At 43.9% G+C, this 18,682-nt stretch overlaps 1 protein-coding gene across 17 annotated transcripts in view; it reads right to left on the bottom strand.

Moving 5' to 3' along the window:
* Positions 1-18,682, bottom strand: part of BAZ2B (bromodomain adjacent to zinc finger domain 2B) — a 312,108-nt gene that overhangs the window by 172,015 nt on the left and 121,411 nt on the right. For 15 of the 17 annotated variants that reach the window (XM_040441909.1, XM_040441924.1, XM_040441914.1 and 12 more), the window contains exon 1: positions 1,859-2,155. The exons of the other annotated variants lie outside the window; for them this stretch is intronic. The gene's annotated coding sequence lies outside the window, so the exon portion shown is untranslated. Of the gene's footprint in view, positions 1-1,858; positions 2,156-18,682 lie in introns of those variants that run through there. 17 annotated transcript variants of the gene reach the window in all.

Below are 18,682 nucleotides of genomic sequence, written 5' to 3'. Positions count from 1 at the left end.
CAAAAAAATAAGAAACTATGTAATATACTAAACTTTTTGAATTTATTATGGACCCAATCTTGGCTGCATATGCCCTCTGCGCCACTCTGTACATCTATAGTGATGGCGCGTCAGGTGACCACGGTGGCCAATCACTGGCCATCCTTGTGAGGTTCCCCTTTTATGTTTCTGCTGTGGTCACTGATTTGTTTTCACTTTCGGAGGGATAACCAGGGACACAGTTTTACATTCTAGAAAACCCCATTTAGGCCTCATGCACACGACCGTTGTTGTGTTCCGTGTCCGTTGTTCCGTTTTACGCGATTTTCTGCGGACCCATTGACTTTCAATGGGTCAGTTGAAAACTCGGATAATGCACCGTTTGTCATCCGCGTCCGTGATCCGTGTTTCCAGTCCGTCAAAAAAATATGACCTGTCCTATTTTTTTCACGGACAACGGTTCGCGGACCCATTCAATTTAATGGGTCCTTGAAAAAACACGGAGGCACACAAGATTGTCATCCGCGTCCGTGATCCGTGTCCGTTTTTTTCCTATCATTTGCAAGGCAAACTTGACTTGGATTTTTTTTTCATTTTTCATGTCTGGTGATCCTCCAAAAATCAAGGAAGACACACGGAAACAAAAACGGAAACGGATCACGGAACAACGGAAACCCGTTTTGCGGACTGTGAAAAAATACGTGTGTGCATGAGGCACTGAGAAAAACATTAAGGCCTCCTGCACACGACCGTTGTGTGCATCCGCGTCCGTGGTTCCGTTTTCCATTTTTTTTCGCGGACCCATTGACTTTCAATGGGTCCGTGGAAAAATCGGAAAATGCACCGTTTGGCAGCCGCATCCGTGATCCGTGTTTCCTGGCCGTGAAAAAAATATGACCTGTCCTATTTTTTTCACGGTCAATGGTTCGCGGACCCATTCAAGTCAATGGGTCCGTGAAAAATTACGGATGCACACAAGATTGTCATCCGCGTCCGTGATCCGTGTCCGTTTTTTCCTATCATTTCGATGGCAAACTTGACTTAGATTTTTTTTTTCATTTTTCATGTCCGTGGATCCTCCGAAAATAAAGGAAGACCCACGGACGAAAAAACGGTCACGGATCACGGACCAACGGAACAAATACTGTCGTGTGCAGGAGGCCTTAGACTAAGGCTTCTGCACACAAATGTTGTGCATCCGTTCCGTTCATTGGGGACAGAAATTTGCGGTCCCCAATGCATGCGGCGGCCGGGACGGATTGAGACCTATTCAACTTAAATGGGTCCGTGATCCGTCCGCAATGCAAAAAAATAGAACAAGTTCTATCTTTTTGCGGTGCGGAGGCGGTTCCGATCCATGGTTCCGATCCATGAAACACGGTGCCCGTGTTTCGCCGGACCCGCCGTATGCGGGCCGTAATACGGCCACGGGCAAGCAACGTTTGTGTGCAAGAGGCCTAACATTGTAGCTCCTCCGCCGGAAACAGCTGATTGAGGAGAGGAAAGTGCACTCCCCCCCCCCCCCCCCCCTTCTGTCACCTCTCAACAAGGTATCATTGTTCTATAATACTTCACGCTAAGAAATTGTATAAAACATCAGTCAAACCTCATCGAAACCCAAAGCAAAACACATCAAGACATAAACAAAAATCAAATCTCCTTATTAAAAAATAATCAAAAACTTTCATTCTGTAAAGAGAAAGTATCCGCGTCTAGCACACTCACAATACACGTCGTTCCCTTTAAACTACAACAGAGACATTCCAGACGCAAAAGATGAAAAAGAGAATGACAAATCCCTCCTCCCCCCCCCCCCCCCCCCAGGTAAAAAAAACAAAAAAAAAACAGAATAAAGAATTGAACTTCTTGCGGTGCTTACTGTGGCCAGTGGATTACTCAGGATGTAGCCATTATTGAGCAGGCTGGGCACTCCAGAACAAGGCGAGAGAGGTCTTCAGTGAGGAAGGAAGGATGAAAGAACACACATTATTATTATGTCCTACTTTTCCTGACCCCAGAGGTCAGCAGATGTCTCAGGGAGCGTTATATTAAATGCAGGCGAGCAGAAGCCATTGACAATGATCTGCTTGTTTGCACAACAAGTATGCATTTAATGCAATCCGCTTCTTGTATCTCCCTGCCTGTGTCTCTCTCTCACTCAGAACATGGCTGTCTTATTCAGAGATTAGCAATTATTGTAATGAGACACTGTCGGATGAGGGTCAAATAGTGCTTCCTGCAGTTTACACATCTTGATTTCCTGGTAAACAGACTGAAAGGCAGGTGGAGCAGTAGGATTAGCTGCAAAGGGATAGTGCTCACATCAGCACAACTCAGATAGGCGGGTGAGATGGTGAAGTGTGCAGCTTTCATACATTCGGTTTAAAGAAGGGGGGCGAAAAAAAAAAAAGGAGAACAAAAAAAAAAACGTTATAGCCTCTCGCAGCAGGAAAGTGCATTCAGGACACAGCAAGACAATGGTTTCTGTCTGTGTGCACACAAGAGCATAGACTCACACACAGGACCAAGCTACCGAGCTAGTAATTGGGTGTGTTTTACAGCCCTGTATCTCTGCCTTCTGTCTGTTCTTGTGTATATGACATGCCAGGGGCAGCTCGGGTTACACAGATCTGGATGAAATCCATTCTGGCTGGGTTCGCACACAATTTCGTTCCTTTCTACAGTCATCATTTTCAACACTATGATGAACAGTGATCACTCGGAAATTTTTGTAACACCTAATACCGCCGATTAGGACGCAGCAATTTTTTTTGCAACCATCAATCACTGTTAGTTCACGCACCATGGCGCGATATGGATCCGTGCTGTGATCTCCTCTAGAAGCAATTCTTCTACGAGAAAATAGGGCGCCCCACAGACGCACCATACAGTCTCACACAGAGTAGTAATACAGACCTATAGGGACTATAAGGTCTGGCCACGCAACTTTCCCATCTATAAGCGTATCGGCCAGGTTTTTTGGAAAGACTTCAAGGATGGAGGACCCACAGGAGTTCTCTCAGGGGTGCACCTAGCCTTTCTGCTGCATGAGGCAAAAACTAAAATGCTCCCCCCCCCATGTTTCTTAACCTAACCTCTTTGCCACAATGAAAGCGCTCATTGCCCATGGCTCTTCCGCTGTCCCCTACCTGGTGCTCATTGGTGGTGCACTCCTGAGTTCTCTACACTGGCAGCACTGGTGCCTTGCAACGCTGGGGTCCTAGGTTAAATCCGACCAAGGACAACATCTGAATGGAGTTTGTATGTTCTCCCCGTGTTTGCGCGGGTTTCCTCCGGGTTCTCCGGTTTCCTCCCACACTCCAAAGACAGACTGATAGGGGCCTTAGATTGTGAGCCTCATTGGGGACAGCTTGATGCTAATGTCTGAAAAAGCTCTGCAGAATATAGCAACACTATACAAGTGCGTAAAATGAGTAAATACACAAATATACTCTGCTTTGTCCAGACGAACTTCGGGCACAAGTCAACATTAATGCAGGAGCAATTCTGCTCAGACAGCAGTTCTTTAATGATGAGGAGGTTAACACTTTCTTTGGCTACTTTCCCTGTTCTCAGTTGGGCCCCACTCCGCTTAGCTAAAGGTCCCCCAACTTGGGGTCATTCAGCCATCTGTGTGTTGCCCTGTCACGTCACACAAATGGCAGTAAACGAGACCCACCATACGCTCAATACTGGTCCCAGCCCACGTTGGAGACACAACGTCACCACACGTCAACACCCCACTCAAGTTAGTGAGGTCGGCACATACCTCACTCCCGTTAATCATGGCAGCTGGGTCGATACTCGACAATTCCATATTGCTCAGAAGAGTACTACATACCCCATACCTTTCCTAACTTCACCACTAGACACCCCCACTTCACCAAATGATCCTCAGGGTACTGTCAGCTCCCAGCAAACCCTGCTACAACGACAACAACCCCTATAGACATTTCATGAAACATAACATCACTACACAGGCGAAAAGTGGACTAAACTGATACGTAGTCAACATCCCTCAATATACTATCAGCAAGAGGGGAGTATTAAAACATAAGGGGTATCTAATGGGTATCTCTTAAATGTCTAAACACCGAAAAATTTCATTGAAAAAAGAACGTCTACAAGGCCAGAAGTTGCATCAAGAGTGTAACGAGCCTGCGGGGCACCTACAGCGTGTCACACAACCTTTAGATCACCTGTGGGGAGACCCTGCTCCAAGTCCATATATCTGATTAAGGACATGGTTTGCCCCTCTATGGTGACAATAATTTTTTGACTAACCTGCCGAGCAGCAATTATATGTCCAAGACACAGAATGACTACACCTCCACAGGGTAAGAGATTATCTTTTCTATCATGTATTTGGTTATCTTGTTTGGTTCAGGGGCAGAAGTAGTCGCAGCTTCGGCCTGACTGTGGTCTGATATAGACATATTTTTTAAAATCTTTTTTTCAATTTAATTTTTGTGTTTAGACTTTAAAGAGATTTGGATGAAAAATATTCTCGTAAAGGAGCATAGTAAGGTGGGACTTGCTTTCCACCCATCTTATACAAGGACCCTAAGGCTGGGTTTACAATGTGCACCACAAACTAACACTGGGTTCACACCTGAGCGTACCGAAGGAGCGCTCTGTATGCGCGATTTTATCGGGCGTTTACAGACGCGGCTCCGGCAACAAGCAACACCCATTGTCGCGCGTTCCCGGAAGTCTATGTAAGGGAAGGCGCGACCATACGCCCCAAAGAAGCTCCTGTACTTCTTGGGACGTAGGGCGTTTTGCAGCACGTTCGTACGCGCTGTAAAACGCTCAGGTGAGAACCATGCCCATAGGGGATCATTGGTTCTTGCCTGTTGAACGTTTTACAGCGCGTAGGAACGCGCTGTAAAACGCTCAGGTGTGAACCCAGCGTTACAAGTGTCCTGATATTTCTTTTTTTACGAGAAGGTTCATTTCAGCTTCACATTTACAAATAGTGTCTTCTCGGCCAAAAACCATTCATATCGCAATCCTGCTGGTAATGGCCATCAGCAAAACTTCTCTAGATATGAACTTTACGACTGATAACCATATTTACCTATGCACATAGAAATGATATGTACAGATAGTGCTAGTCTTTTTGGCCTTGGCGGGCCAAGAGTCACCTGGATCTCCCAGGCACTAAAGGTCATGTGCCCCTTACCAACCATTATGGCCATGGTACATTGGATTTGGATAAATAAAATGCATCTGGGGAGCAGTTCTACATTTCGGGAGCTATTTTATTGATCAAGGGGCTGGACGCAAGCTCTGGATAATGGCCCTTGGGTTCTGTCCTAATTCCCAAATGGTTAATCATCTCCTACTTTTTGGACATGATTGCCGTAAAATACATAAAAAATGTATTTAGCCTGTACTGAAAACTTTGCTCATTTCCCGTACAGTCCGAGGGTTAGGGAACTCAAAGTATGACAGTAAGCATGTTGTGACCAATGTATCTCCATCGTGTCCATCATCCTGAATGGACTGTGCAAAGCTGAACAGCATTCGATCTCACTAAATAGTGCTGCATCGGCAAAGGATAAATCCAATGCTCGATATAAAGAAGATCCCAGAAGCCGCTGTATAATCAGAGTAGACTTATATTTTATTATATTCAGCAAACATTACAGGACGCATTTCGGCCCATCTCAGCCTATTTCAAGGCTGGGACGGGCCGAAATGCGTCCACAAATCTGTTTGTTGAATGCAATAAATTATAGGGTAAGTCTATTCAGACTATACAGCGGCTCCTGGGATCTTCTTTATATTGAGCATCATCTCGAATGGACGCCTTGTGGTATCCCAGAACCTCATAGCCAACAGGGAAGGCTTCAAGCAGTGGATCCCCTCTTTTTGTTACCGAGGATGAGCTACTAATAAGCGTTGTGCTATTTTGGTTTTCATCTTTTTAGCTGTGGTATTTTACTATAAATAAGTATAAAACAAGCAGCAAACAGGATTTAATCACACGTTACATAGCACAGAGGTTGTACTAATGACATCTTGAAATGCATTCATGGGGGATGGTGGTCACAATGACCAGTCAGGAGAAGAAAACAAAGACACAGAAAACACTGGGAGTATCTGAGCCGTATTAGCGCAGAGGCCCTCGCTACTTAATTATCTGGAATCTCATAGAGGTCTGATCACATCCCAGTTAACAATTAAATGATAATAACACAACCTACCGGGAGAAGAACACTGAAAGGACTATTTTTATCCGGCTTGGCTGGGGACTACTGTCTGCAACGAAATACCTAACAAGACCCGATGGGAAGTCTCAGAAAAGTCCGTGATTCTAGATTTCTCAGTTAAATAAAAAAAAAAAAAAACATTACTGACGCTTTTTTTTAGAAGAGGTTGGGGAAATAAAGTAGACATACCGTAGGTTTAATGGAGTTTTCCTTTTGCGGAGGTGAAAGGCCCCATGTGTTCATACACCCCGTGCATACATTCCTGTATGAGAATTTGCTTTCACACTATAGTTGTGATGGCTGCAACAGCGCCACCTAGAGGCTGAAAGAATAACTGCCCTATGATATGCAGTGCGCAGTAACAGTGATATTTTGATATCAGGAATTACAGTAAATCTAATTTCCCTTAGATAGGGTTGTTCCTCTATTATATTTCATTCAATGCATAGGTCGTGAAAAATGAACAAAGTTCACCATTTACTAACTGTTAAAAAACGATCCAGTAAAGAGTTATGATATCTTATAGGTAGCATGGCAGTATAACTGAAAAGACTCAGACTACCGTGTCAGCTGCCAGAGGGATATGGAGACTGATTTTGTTCAGAATACCCTCCCTCCCAGCATCACAGATTAGAAGAGATACCAAGGGGGACACATGAGGTAAACAAATTATTATATTCTGCTAGAAAAAACATAAATAAATAAATAAATAAATCTGTCACCGGTTTCATGCTGCCCTCACTTTTAGGTCCTATCATTTCCATATTGATGAGCTCAGGGCTCTCCCCGCCTCTGACTGACACTTGTTTTTCCAACTGTATCAGCAGCAGGTGGGCGGGGACAGCCAGAAGCTCATGAATATTCGGGACTCATCACTATGCACTGGAGCTGTTCAATACAAGATGTTGGCAAAACGGCTGGGTCAATTAAAGAGAGTGACCCAGCATTTTGCTATGGTGATCTGTCACTTGTTTGCATTGCTCTTAGTTAGGACACCCCAAAACTGGTGACAGATTCCCTTTATCTGCCATAGCCGCTGGGTGCCTGCTGTCTCATAATCCCTGTGATCAGTGGTGATACCGACTGCAGACATTTAACCACTCAGATTGCCGTGGTCAAATGTGACCACATCATCTGAGAGAGTGCGCCAGAGCCTGTACTAGGCTTCCAGGTTCATTATTAGTATATCCCAGTTCAGGCCAGCAGGTGGCAGCACTGAGCTGTGATATAGTGATTTCTATATAGAATAACTAGCTGAACACCCGGCATTGCTCGGGTATTTATTTATTGCAATTTTATATTAAAAAATAACAGTGACTTTCACAATGGCCGCCTCTTTAACGGTGACCAACCCTTTAACAGTGATTTTCACAGTGGTTGTCCCTTTATTAGTAACCGGCCCTTTAACAGTGACTTTTCCAATGGCCGCCCCTTTAACGGTAACCGCCCCTTTAACAGTGACTTTCACAGTGACTGCCCCTTTAACGGTGACCACCCCTTTAACAGTGACTTTCACAGTGACTGCCCCTTTAACGGTGACCGCCCCTTTAACAGTGACTTTCACAGTGACCGCCACTTTAACAGTGACCGCCCCGTTAACAGTGAATTTTACAGTAGCCGCCCCTTTAACAGTGACCTCCACGGTGACCGCTCCTTTAACAGTGACTTTCATAGCATAGTGTCAGCCCCTTTAACAGTGACTGTCCCTTTAACAGTGACTTTCACAGTAACCGCCCCTTTGACAGTGACTTTCACAGTGACCGTCCCTTCGACAGTGACCGCCCCTTTAACAGTGACTTTCACAGTGGCCGCCCCTTTAACAGTGACCTCCACTTTAACAGTGACTTTAACAGTGACCGCCCCTTTAACAGTGACCTCCACGGTGACCGCCCCTTTAACAGTGACTTTCACAGTGACCACCGCCCCTTAAACAATGACCGCCCCTTTAGCAGTTACTTTCACAGTGACCGCCCCTTTAACAGTGACTTTCACAGTGACTGCCCCTTTAACAGAGACTTTCACAGTGACCGCCCCTTTAACAGTGACCGCCCCTTTAACAGTGAATTTCACAGTGACCGCTGCCCCTTTAACAATGACCACCTTTTAACAGTGACTTTTACAGTGACCGCCGCCCCTTTAATAGTTACTTTCACAGTGACCGCCCCTTTAACAGTGACTTTCACAGTGACTGCCCCTTTAACAGAGACTTTAACAGTGACCACCCCTTTAACAGTGACTTTCACAGTGACCGCTCCTTTAACAGTAACTTTCACAGAGACCGCCCCTTTAACAGTGACTGTCCTTTTATAACAGTGACCTCCACGGTGACTGCCCCTTTAACAGTGACTTTCACAGTGACGCCCCTTTAACAGTGACTTTCACAGTGACCGCCCCTTTATCAGTGACCACCACGGTGGCCGCCCCTTTAACAGTGACCTCCACGGTGACCGCTCCTTTAACAGTGACTTTCATAGTGACACCCCTTTAACAGTGACTTTCACAGTAACCGCCCCTTTAACAGTGACTTTCACAGTGACCTCCCCTTTAACAGTGACCTCCGTTTTAACAGTGATTTTCACAGTGACCGCCCCTTTAACAGTGACCTCCACGGTGACCTCCCCTTTAACAGTGACTTTCACAGTGACTGCCGCCCCTTTAACAATGACCGCCCCTTTAACTGTTACTCTCACAGTGACCGCCCCTTTAACAGTGACTTTCACAGTGACCCTCCCTTTAACAGTGACTTTCACAGTGACTGCCCCTTTAACAGTGACCGCCCCTTTATAACAGAGACTTTCACAGAGACCACCCTTTTAACAGTGACTTTCACAGTGACCTTACCTTTAACAGTGACTGCCCCTTTAACCATGACTTTCATAGTGACCGCCTCTTTAACAGTTACTTTCACAGTGACGCCCCTTTAACAGTGACTTTCACAGTGACCGTCCCTTTAACAGTGACTTTCACACTAACCGCCCCTTTAACAGTGACCGCCCCTTTAACAGTGACCTCCACGGTGACCTCTACTTTAACAGTGACTTTCACAGTGACCACCGCCCCTTTAACAATGACCGCCCCTTTAACAGTTACTTTCACAGTGACAGCCCCTTTAACAGTGACTTTCACAGTGACCGGCCCTTTAACAGTGACTTTCACAGTGACTGCCCCTTTAACAGTGACCGCCCCTTTATAACAGAGACTTTCACAGAGACCACCCTTTTAACAGTGACTTTCACAGTGACCTTACCTTTAACAGTGACTGCCCCTTTAACCATGACTTTCATAGTGACCGCCCCTTTAACAGTGACTTTCACAGTAACCTCCCCTTTAACAGTGAACTCCACGGTGCCTGCCCACTCCACAGCGTCCATCCCTTTAACAGTGGCCGCCCCTTTAACAGTGACCTCCACTTTAACAGTGACTTTCACAGTAACCGCCCCTTTAACAGTGACCGCCCCTTTAACAGTGACCTCCACGGTGACCTCTACTTTAACAGTGACTTTGACAGTGACCACCGCCCCTTTAACAATGACCGCCCCTTTAACAGTGACTTTCACAGTGACCGTCCCTTTAACAGTGACTTTCACAGTGACTGCCCCTTTAACAGTGACCACCCCTTTATAACAGAGACTTTCACAGAGACCACCCTTTTAACAGTGACTTTCACAGTGACTTTACCTTTAACAGTGACTGCTCCTTTAACAGTGAACTACACGGTGCCCGCCCACTCCACAGCGTCCGTCCCTTTAACAGTGAACTCCACAGCGCCTGTCTGTTTGATAGTGGCCCGTGCCCCCCATGCATGTAGCAGTGTAGTTGTGCCGTCATACGTCATATGACTGAATATTTCAGAACCTGCGACTTGCTAAAACCTGTGATCAGTTGGCCACTATATAAGTACTTTCCACTATATAGTGGGAGGTAGGGTAAAAAAGAGTTTGCTAATATACTTTATTAAAAAAATCTGAATGGTAATGTTTTTATAATGAGCCCCGCCCCCTCAGCCCCTCTGTGTGCAGCCAGTTCGTCCATGGCTGCATGCGACATGGAGGAGCTTTAGAGAAAGCTCGTCCATGGCTTTATTCTAACTGCACATGAGCTACTTTTCCTAATAAGAGCAGCGCATGCCCAGTCTGCCCCTGCCACTGGCGCGCTCCCAGTTCCTACTCTGTCTCTACAACCGGCTTACTCCTGTCAGAGTTCAGAGCGGGAAGAAAAGTAAGAGCGTGTTGGATCAGACGCTCTCTTACTTTTCTTCCCGCTCCGAACTCTGACAGGAGTAAGCCGGTTGTAGAGACAGAGTAGGAACTGGGAGCGCGCCAGTGGCAGGGGCAGACTGGGCATGCGCTGCTCTTATTAGGAAAAGTAGCGCATGTGCAGTTAGAATAAGGCTCAATTCACACCTGAGCGTTCTGAAAGGAGCGCTCTGTATGCGCGATTGTACGGACGTTTACAAGCGCGCATACAGAGACAAGTGTGCACACAGTGTCGCGCGTTCCCGAAAGTCTATGTACGGGAACGCGCGACAAGCGCCCAAAAAAACGCTCCTGTACTTGTGTGAGCGTCGAGCGTTTTACAGCGCGATCGTACGCGCTGTAAAACGCCCAGGTGAGAACCATTCCCATAGGGAAGCATTGGTTTCTCCTTGTTGAGCGTTTTACAGCGCGTAGGAACGCGCTGTAAAACGCTCAGGTGTGAATTGAGCCTAAAGCCATGGACGAGCTTTCTCTAAAGCTCCTCCATGTCGCATGCAGCCATGGACGAACTGGCTGCACACAGAGGGGCTGAGGGGGCGGGGCTCATTATAAAAACATTACCATTCAGATTTTTTTAATAAAGTATATTAGCAAACTCTTTTTTACCCTACCACCCACTATATAGTGGAAAGTACTTATATAGTGGCCAACCCCTTTAAGTGAAAGGCTGGCAGGCTTGTATTGGATAATGCAGGTCATTTTTGGGGAATATCTCAGGAACTGTATGTCCTAGAAAGCTGAGACTCCCACAACAATTCTTTCCAGGTAGCAAGGGATGTGTATACCAAGTTTCGTTGAAATGGATGATTGCATTTTTGAGTTTTCGCGGAACATACACACATACACACATACACACATACATACATACATACATATGTCCTTTTTTATATATATAGATCAAGCAATTTCCATTATTCTGTATGAGTTGCAATCTAATGATTGCAAGTTGTGGTCCACTTGGGGGCCTAACAAAGCGTAAAAAAAATGTAAAAAAAAAGTTTTTAATTATATATAATAAATATATAACAAAAAATAAATAAATAAATCACCCTTTCCCCAAAATAAAAATAAACACAAAAAAAATAACATAGTGGACATCGCCACATGCAAAAACACTTGTATTATTAAAATATAAAAAATAAAGTTAGCCCATACGGTTAAAGGCATAATGGGAAAAAATAATTTAATGGCCAATGCACCATTTTTTCATCACTTTATTTCCCAAAATAATTTAATACAAAGTGATTAAAGAGTCATACACACCCTAAAATTATTGTCAAAAAGTACAGATTGTGCCACAAAAAATTAGCCCCCACATATCCCAGTAGACATAACTATATTAATCCCTTCAACCCCGGGCCTGTTTTTACCTTCCTCCCCAGGCCTTTTTTTAGCACATCTGACATGTGTCACTTTATGTGGTGATAACTTTAAAACGCTTTTACTTATACAGGCCATTCTGAGACTGTTCTCTCGTCACATATTGTACTTCATGACAGTGGTAAAAATAAGTAAAAAAAAAACATTTTTATTCATAAAAAATACCAAATTTGCCAAAAATGTTGAAAAATTAGCAAATTTGCAAATTTCAATTTCTCTACTTTTAAAATAGATAGTAATACCTTCAAAAATAGTAATTACTTTACATTCCCCATATGTCTATTTAATGTTTGGATCATTTTGAAAATTACATTTTATTTTTTGGGGACGTTAGAAGGCTTAGAAGTATGGAAGCAAATCTTGAAATTTTTGGGAAAATTTCCAAAACCCACTTTTTAAGGACCAGTTCAGGTCTGAAGTCACTTTGTGAGGCTTACATAATAGAAACCACCCAAAAATGACCCCATCTTAAAAACTACACCCCTCAAGGTATACAAAACTGATTTTACAAACTTTTTTTTAACCCTTTAGGTGTTCCACAAGAATTGATGGAAAATGGAGATGAAATTTCAGAATTTCACTTTTTGGCAGATTTTACATTTTAATCCATTTTTCCGGTAGCAAAGTAAGGGTTAACAGCCAAATAAAATTCAATATTTATTACACTGATTCTGCGGTTTACAGAAACACATGTGATCGTAAACTGCTGTACGGGCACACGGCAGGGCGCAGAAGGAACGCCATATGGTTTTTGAAAGGTAAATTTAGCTGAACTGTTTTTTAGATGCCATGTCCCATTTGAAGCCCCCCTGATGCACCCCTACACTAGAAACTCAAAAAAGTGACCACATTTTGGAAACTACGGGATAAAGTGTCAGTTTTATTGGTACTATTTTGGGGTACATATGATTTTTTATTGCTCTATATTACATTTTTTGTGAGGCAAGATAACAAAAAAATGAATGTTTTGGCACAGTTTTTATTTTTTATTTTTACAGCGTTTAACCGAGGGATTAGGTCATGTGACTTTTTTATAGAGCAGATCGTTACGCACGTGGCAATACCTAATATGTCTACTTTTTCTTATTTATTTAAGTTTTACACGATAATAGCATTTTTGAAACCGAAATAATGATATTTTAGTGTCTCATAGTCTGAGAGCCATAGCTTTTTTATATTTTGACCGATTCTCTCAGGTAGGGTCTCATTTTTTGCGGGATGAGGTGACTGTCTGATTGGTACTATTTTGGAGAGCATACGCCTTTTTGATCACTTGCTGTTGTAATTTTTGTGATGTAATGTGCCAAAAATGGCTTTTTTTTTACACTTCTTTTTTTTTTTTACGGTGTTCACCTGAGTGGTTAGGTCATGTGATATTTTTATAGAGCTGTTTGTTACGGACGTGGCGATTCCTAATATGTATATATTTTTTATGTATTTCACTTTAGCACAATAATAGCAGTTTTGACACAAAAAAATGATGTTTTAGTGTCTCCATGTTCTCAGAGTTATAGTTTTTTTTGATTTTTTGGGCGATTGTCTTAGGTAGGGGCTCATTTTTTGTGGGATGAGGTGACGGTTTTATTAATACCATTTTGGGGGGCATACGCCTTTTTGATCGCTTGGTGTTGCACTTTTTGTGATGTAAGGTGACAAAAATGGCTTTTTTTTACACAGTTTTCATTGTATTTTTTTATGGTGTTCATCGAACAGGGTGGATCACGTGATATATTTATAGAGCTGGTCATTACGGACGCGGCGATACCTAATATGTGTGGGGTTTTGTTTTTTTTCTGTTTTTTATTATAAAATAAGGGGAAAGGGGCGTTTTTTTCTTTTTTACTTTATTAATTTTAATACTTTATTAATTTTATAAAAAACACTTATTTTTTTACTTTTTTTACTTTACTTTATTTATGACATTCACTTTTGGGGGTCTGATCCCCTCTGCAATGCATTACAATACATCTGAGTCATACACTAACAGGTTGCCTAGGAGACCCAGCCTGAGTCTGAATCTCCTCGGCACCCGTAGAAGGCAGTTCCCGATACCGTGCAAGGCATTGGGCAGCCTCTGCACGGCATCGGGCTGCCTTGTGTCTCATCCGGTCCCCGCCACAGCAGCGCGGGGACTCGATGGGATCACTCACCTGACAAAACCCCTTCTATGTCGCGGTCAGCGCGGACCGCGGCATAGAATGGGTTAATCCGCTGGCATCGGCTTTTACAGCGAAGCCGGCGGAAACAGCAGGGGCCCGGCTACCACGGACTGCCGGGACCCTGCAGTGATCGCGCGCGCACAGCTCCGGTGCCCGCGCAATCACTATGACGTACTATTACGTAAAATTGCGGGAACTCAGTGTTTCCCATGACGTAACAGTACGTCAAAGGTCAGGAAGGGGTTAAAGTTAGAATATGGCCATGAAAAGAGAATAATTTTTGCTAAGTTTTTTTTTTCTTCCAGTATTAAAATGCAAGAAAACTATACATATGTGACATTGGCGGATTCGTACTGACCTGGAGAATGAAGAGCACAAGTCACTTTTACCGCATAGTGAAAGCTGTAAAAAAACAAAACAAAACATAAAACTGTGGTGGAATTGCGTTTTTTTCCAATTCCACCCCACTTGGGATTTTATTCCTGCTTCCTACTACATCCTATGTAAAATCAAATGGTGACATTAGAAAGTACAACTTGTCCCACAAAAAAACAAGCCCTCGTACAGCTGTGTGAATAAAAAAATAAAAAAGTTCTGGCTCTGGGAAGGCAGGGTGTAAAAAACAAAACGTAAATACGGAAAATTGCCACATCAGGAAAGGGTTAAAAGTGACTGAAATACTTTTTTATAATTTTTTTACTTCCATGTATCCCCCCTTGGTGCTTGTGGTAATCTGTGCTGCCAGGGGGTGAGCTCTGATCAAAATCAGTCTCCTTTCCCCTCTGGCAGCTGACAATACAGTCCTATAGGAGTCTCCTCAGGTCGGGTTCAAATCACTGCTATTTTTTTCCATTGTTCTGAGGAGCAGAATGACAATAACGGAAGTGACAGAAGTGACGAGAACAGAGCTGAACAGACTACATTCACTACACTGGAGTCCATTCAGTTTATGTTTGGAATCCTGGACAAAAAAGTCCTGCATAGAGGACACTTTCAATGCAATCTGTGATGGAGGTCCCAAGAGCAGTCTCCAGATGTGAACTCATCTTCTTCTCAGCCACCACAGAGGCTCTACCTCTTCCCTGACAAGCGGGCAGAAAGCTCTCAGGCCCTGCACTAGGCATAAGACAATATCGTTTGTCTAGAGTGTTCCTTTAAGCCTTTATAACAGGTCATTTGTGAAATAACCTCCAAGAAAACTGCTGAATCCCCAACTAAAAATGCCCCCTGCTGGAACTCATGACCCACCGATGCCATGATGGACCAGCCTGCGGACACAGTTACCTGCTTGCTATTTTATACTGGGGCTTGAGAATAAATTATGGCTGTACAATGGCAGCCATTATAGGGGCTTGAGTTGCATTATTGACTTTTGCCTAATTTTAATCCCTTTAACTATTTTTCACAAGTCATGTAGTTGTAACTATTGGAGTACATCACTTTTTTTTTGCACACAGATGCAAAAAAACATGTGTTCCTCTGTACAAAACAGTTGTCACACAGATGTCCAGTCCAGACCATAGAAGGCTATGGGCGCTGCATTATGGATTGGTAACACGGTCATTAAAATAAGCTCTATGAGTGTGACCATCAAGCGTGGGTTTCGCTTGTGGTTTATATCTGTGATGTTATGTGCAGAATATTCACCACAGGATGGGATTTTTCGACCGCAGTTGTTGGACGTGGTTTTTACAGAAGCTGTTCCACAAACAAATATTTAAAATATGTTTTCCGAAAATACATGCCAGCTAATCAAGGCAAAACATTTGCAAAAAATAAATGTGTCACACTGTGTTTTTTCAGTGCTGTAGTGTTCTGGCTTTGTGCAGCTCCATATGTGATCACACCATAAGAAGCTGTCAAGGTTAATACAAAGTTTTTCACATTGCTGTAAAGCTTTCAGCAAAAACAAAAGGGGGTCAGATGTAGCGAAAGATCGACGCCACTTTTATGGTGTAAAAAAAGTTGCAAATTAAAGTGCGTGCCATATTTGTGCTAAAATTTTGCATTTTTAAAAGCTTTGTAGATTTGATTTTTGTTTTTGGTGCACGTCGTGATAAATTCTGCGCATTTCACTTCGATGGACTTTAGACTAAGGCTACATGCACACGAACGTTGTTTGTTTCCGTGTCCGTTCCGTTTTTCTTGCGGATAGTATGCGGACCCATTCATTTTAATGGGTCCGCAAAAAAACGCGGACAGCACACCGTGTGCTGTCCGCATCAGTATGTCCGTGCCGTTGCCCTGCAAAAAAAATAGTGCATGTCCTATTTTTGTCTAGTTTGCGGACAAGGATAGGCATTGTTACAATGGATCTGCAAAAAAAAACGGATGCCATATGAAACGTCATCCTGTTTTTTTGCAGACCGCAAAACACATGCAGTCGTGTGCATGTAGCCTAAGGCCTCATGCACACGACCGTGCTGTTTTTTGCCGTCCGCAAAAAACAGAAGCCGCCCGTGTGCCTTCCGCAATTTGCGGACCGGAACGGGCGGCCCATTGTAGACATGCCTATTCTTGTCCACAAAAAGGACAAGAATAGGACATGCTATATTTTTTTTTGCGGGGCCTCGGAACGGAGCAACGGATGCGGACAGCACACGGAGTGCTGTCCGCATCTTTTGCAGCCCCATTGAAGTGAATGGGTCCGCACCCGAGCCGCAAAAACTGCGGCTCGGATGCGGACCCGAACTACGGTCGTGTGCATGAGGCCTAAGACTGGTATAGAAAATGCCAGTCTTAGAAAATCTGTCCTAGAGGGCTTGTTCACACAGACCAGATTTGGCTCTACTTTTTTGCCCATTTTTTTATTTTGTTTTGCAAATCATAATTTGGGAGTTAAACATAGGAACCGTGTAAGGCCTCTTTCACACGACCGTTTTTTTTTTTTTCCGTTTTGCGGGCCGTTTTTTGCGTTCCGTATACGGTCCGTATACAGAACCATTCATTTCAATGGTTCCGCAAAAAAAAACGGAATGTACTCCTTAGGCCTCATGCACACGACCGTTGTGTGCATCCGCGTCCGTGGTTCCGTTTTCCGTCTTTTTTCGTGGACCCATTGACTTTCAATGGGTCCGTGGAAAAATCGGAAAATGCACCGTTTGGCAGCCGCATCCGTGATCCGTGTTTCCTGGCCGTGAAAAAAATATGACCTGTCCTATTTTTTTCACGGTCAACGGTTCGCGGACCCATTCAAGTCAATGGGTCCGTGAAAAATCACGGATGCACACAAGATTGTCATCCGCGTCCATGATCCGTGTCCGTGATCCGTGTCCGTTTTTTCCTATCATTTCAATGGCAAACTTGACTTAGATTTTTTTTTTCATTTTTCATGTCCGTGGATCCTCCAAAAATCAAGGAAGACCCACGGACAAAAAAACGGTCACGGATCACGGACCAACGGAACCCCGTTTTGCGGACCGTGAAAAAATACTGTCGTGTGCAGGAGGCCTTATGCATTCCGTTTCCGTTTTTCCGTTCCGTTTTAAGATAGAACATGTCCTATATTTGGCCGCAAATCACGTTCCGTGGCTCCATTAAAGTCTATGGGTCCGCAAAAAAACCGGAATGCATACGGAAAAGCATCCGTATGTCTTCCGTATCCGTTCCGTTTTTTGCGGAACCATCTATTGAAAATGTTATGCCCAGCCCAATTTTTTCTATGAAATTACTGTATACTGTATATGCCATACGGAAAAACGGAACGGAAACGGAAACACAACGGAAACAAAAAACGGAACAACGGATCCGTTTAAAACGGACCGCAAAACACTGAAAAAGCCATACGGTCGTGTGAAAGAGGCCTAAGGCTGGGTTCACACTTGAGCGTTTTACAGCGCGTTCAAACGCGCTGTATAACGCTCAACACATGAAAACCAATGCTTCCCTATGGCCCTGGTTCTCACTTGAGCGTTTTACAGCGCGTTTGAACGCGCTGAAAAACGCCCTACGCTCAAACAAGTTCTTGAGCTTCTTTGGGGCGTTTTGACGCGCGTTTGTGGCCATAGGACATTGCAGTCAATCACACAAACGCGCGTCAAACGCGCGTTTACTATTGCAAAAAACGCACATAAAAACGCGCGACAAAAACGTGCGTTAAACGCGCATATCAAATACGCTCAGGTCTGAACCCAGCCTAAGGGAAAGACTTAGGAGGAAATTCATTATTTCCCCTATGCCCGTTTTTGACTTAGAAAGGTCCAAATCCATAGGATTGCCATTGCAACAATTTTAGTCACAATTGGCATTTTATGCCAATTTTTACAAAAAGGACGCGGTGAGGGCAGAGTGTGGGCAGGGCCATTGGCCCCAGGTCATTCATTATTTTTTATGATAGAAGCTGGAGTAAATAATGACTGAAATCTACAGCAGTTCATGGCAATTTATTACATGGCTCCTTCGGCAGCGCAGGCGCCATCAAGACTGGCGCGGCAGACGCAGGTCTTGATGAATCAGGGCCTTACTTGTTGCGTTCACCATTTGCACCAAAAATGCAACAGAGAACAAAGTATTTTATGTTTTATCAATGATCAATCCTTGCATATACACCCTGCGCTGAGTTTCTGCCTGGGCAGTAGGTTATCTTGTACTAGATTCTCTGCTTTTGCTTGGCAACCTAAAAACAAGGCTGATTATTTCGCCCTCCCTGCATCACGCTGCAATGCTCAGATGTACTGACGGATAGCAGTGT

Source organism: Bufo bufo, chromosome 7 (assembly GCF_905171765.1).
Source record: "Bufo bufo chromosome 7, aBufBuf1.1, whole genome shotgun sequence".
NCBI classification, from domain to species: Eukaryota; Metazoa; Chordata; class Amphibia; order Anura; family Bufonidae; genus Bufo; species Bufo bufo.
Note: the sequence above shows the minus strand (reverse complement) of the source record. Positions and strands in the feature narration are given on the sequence as shown.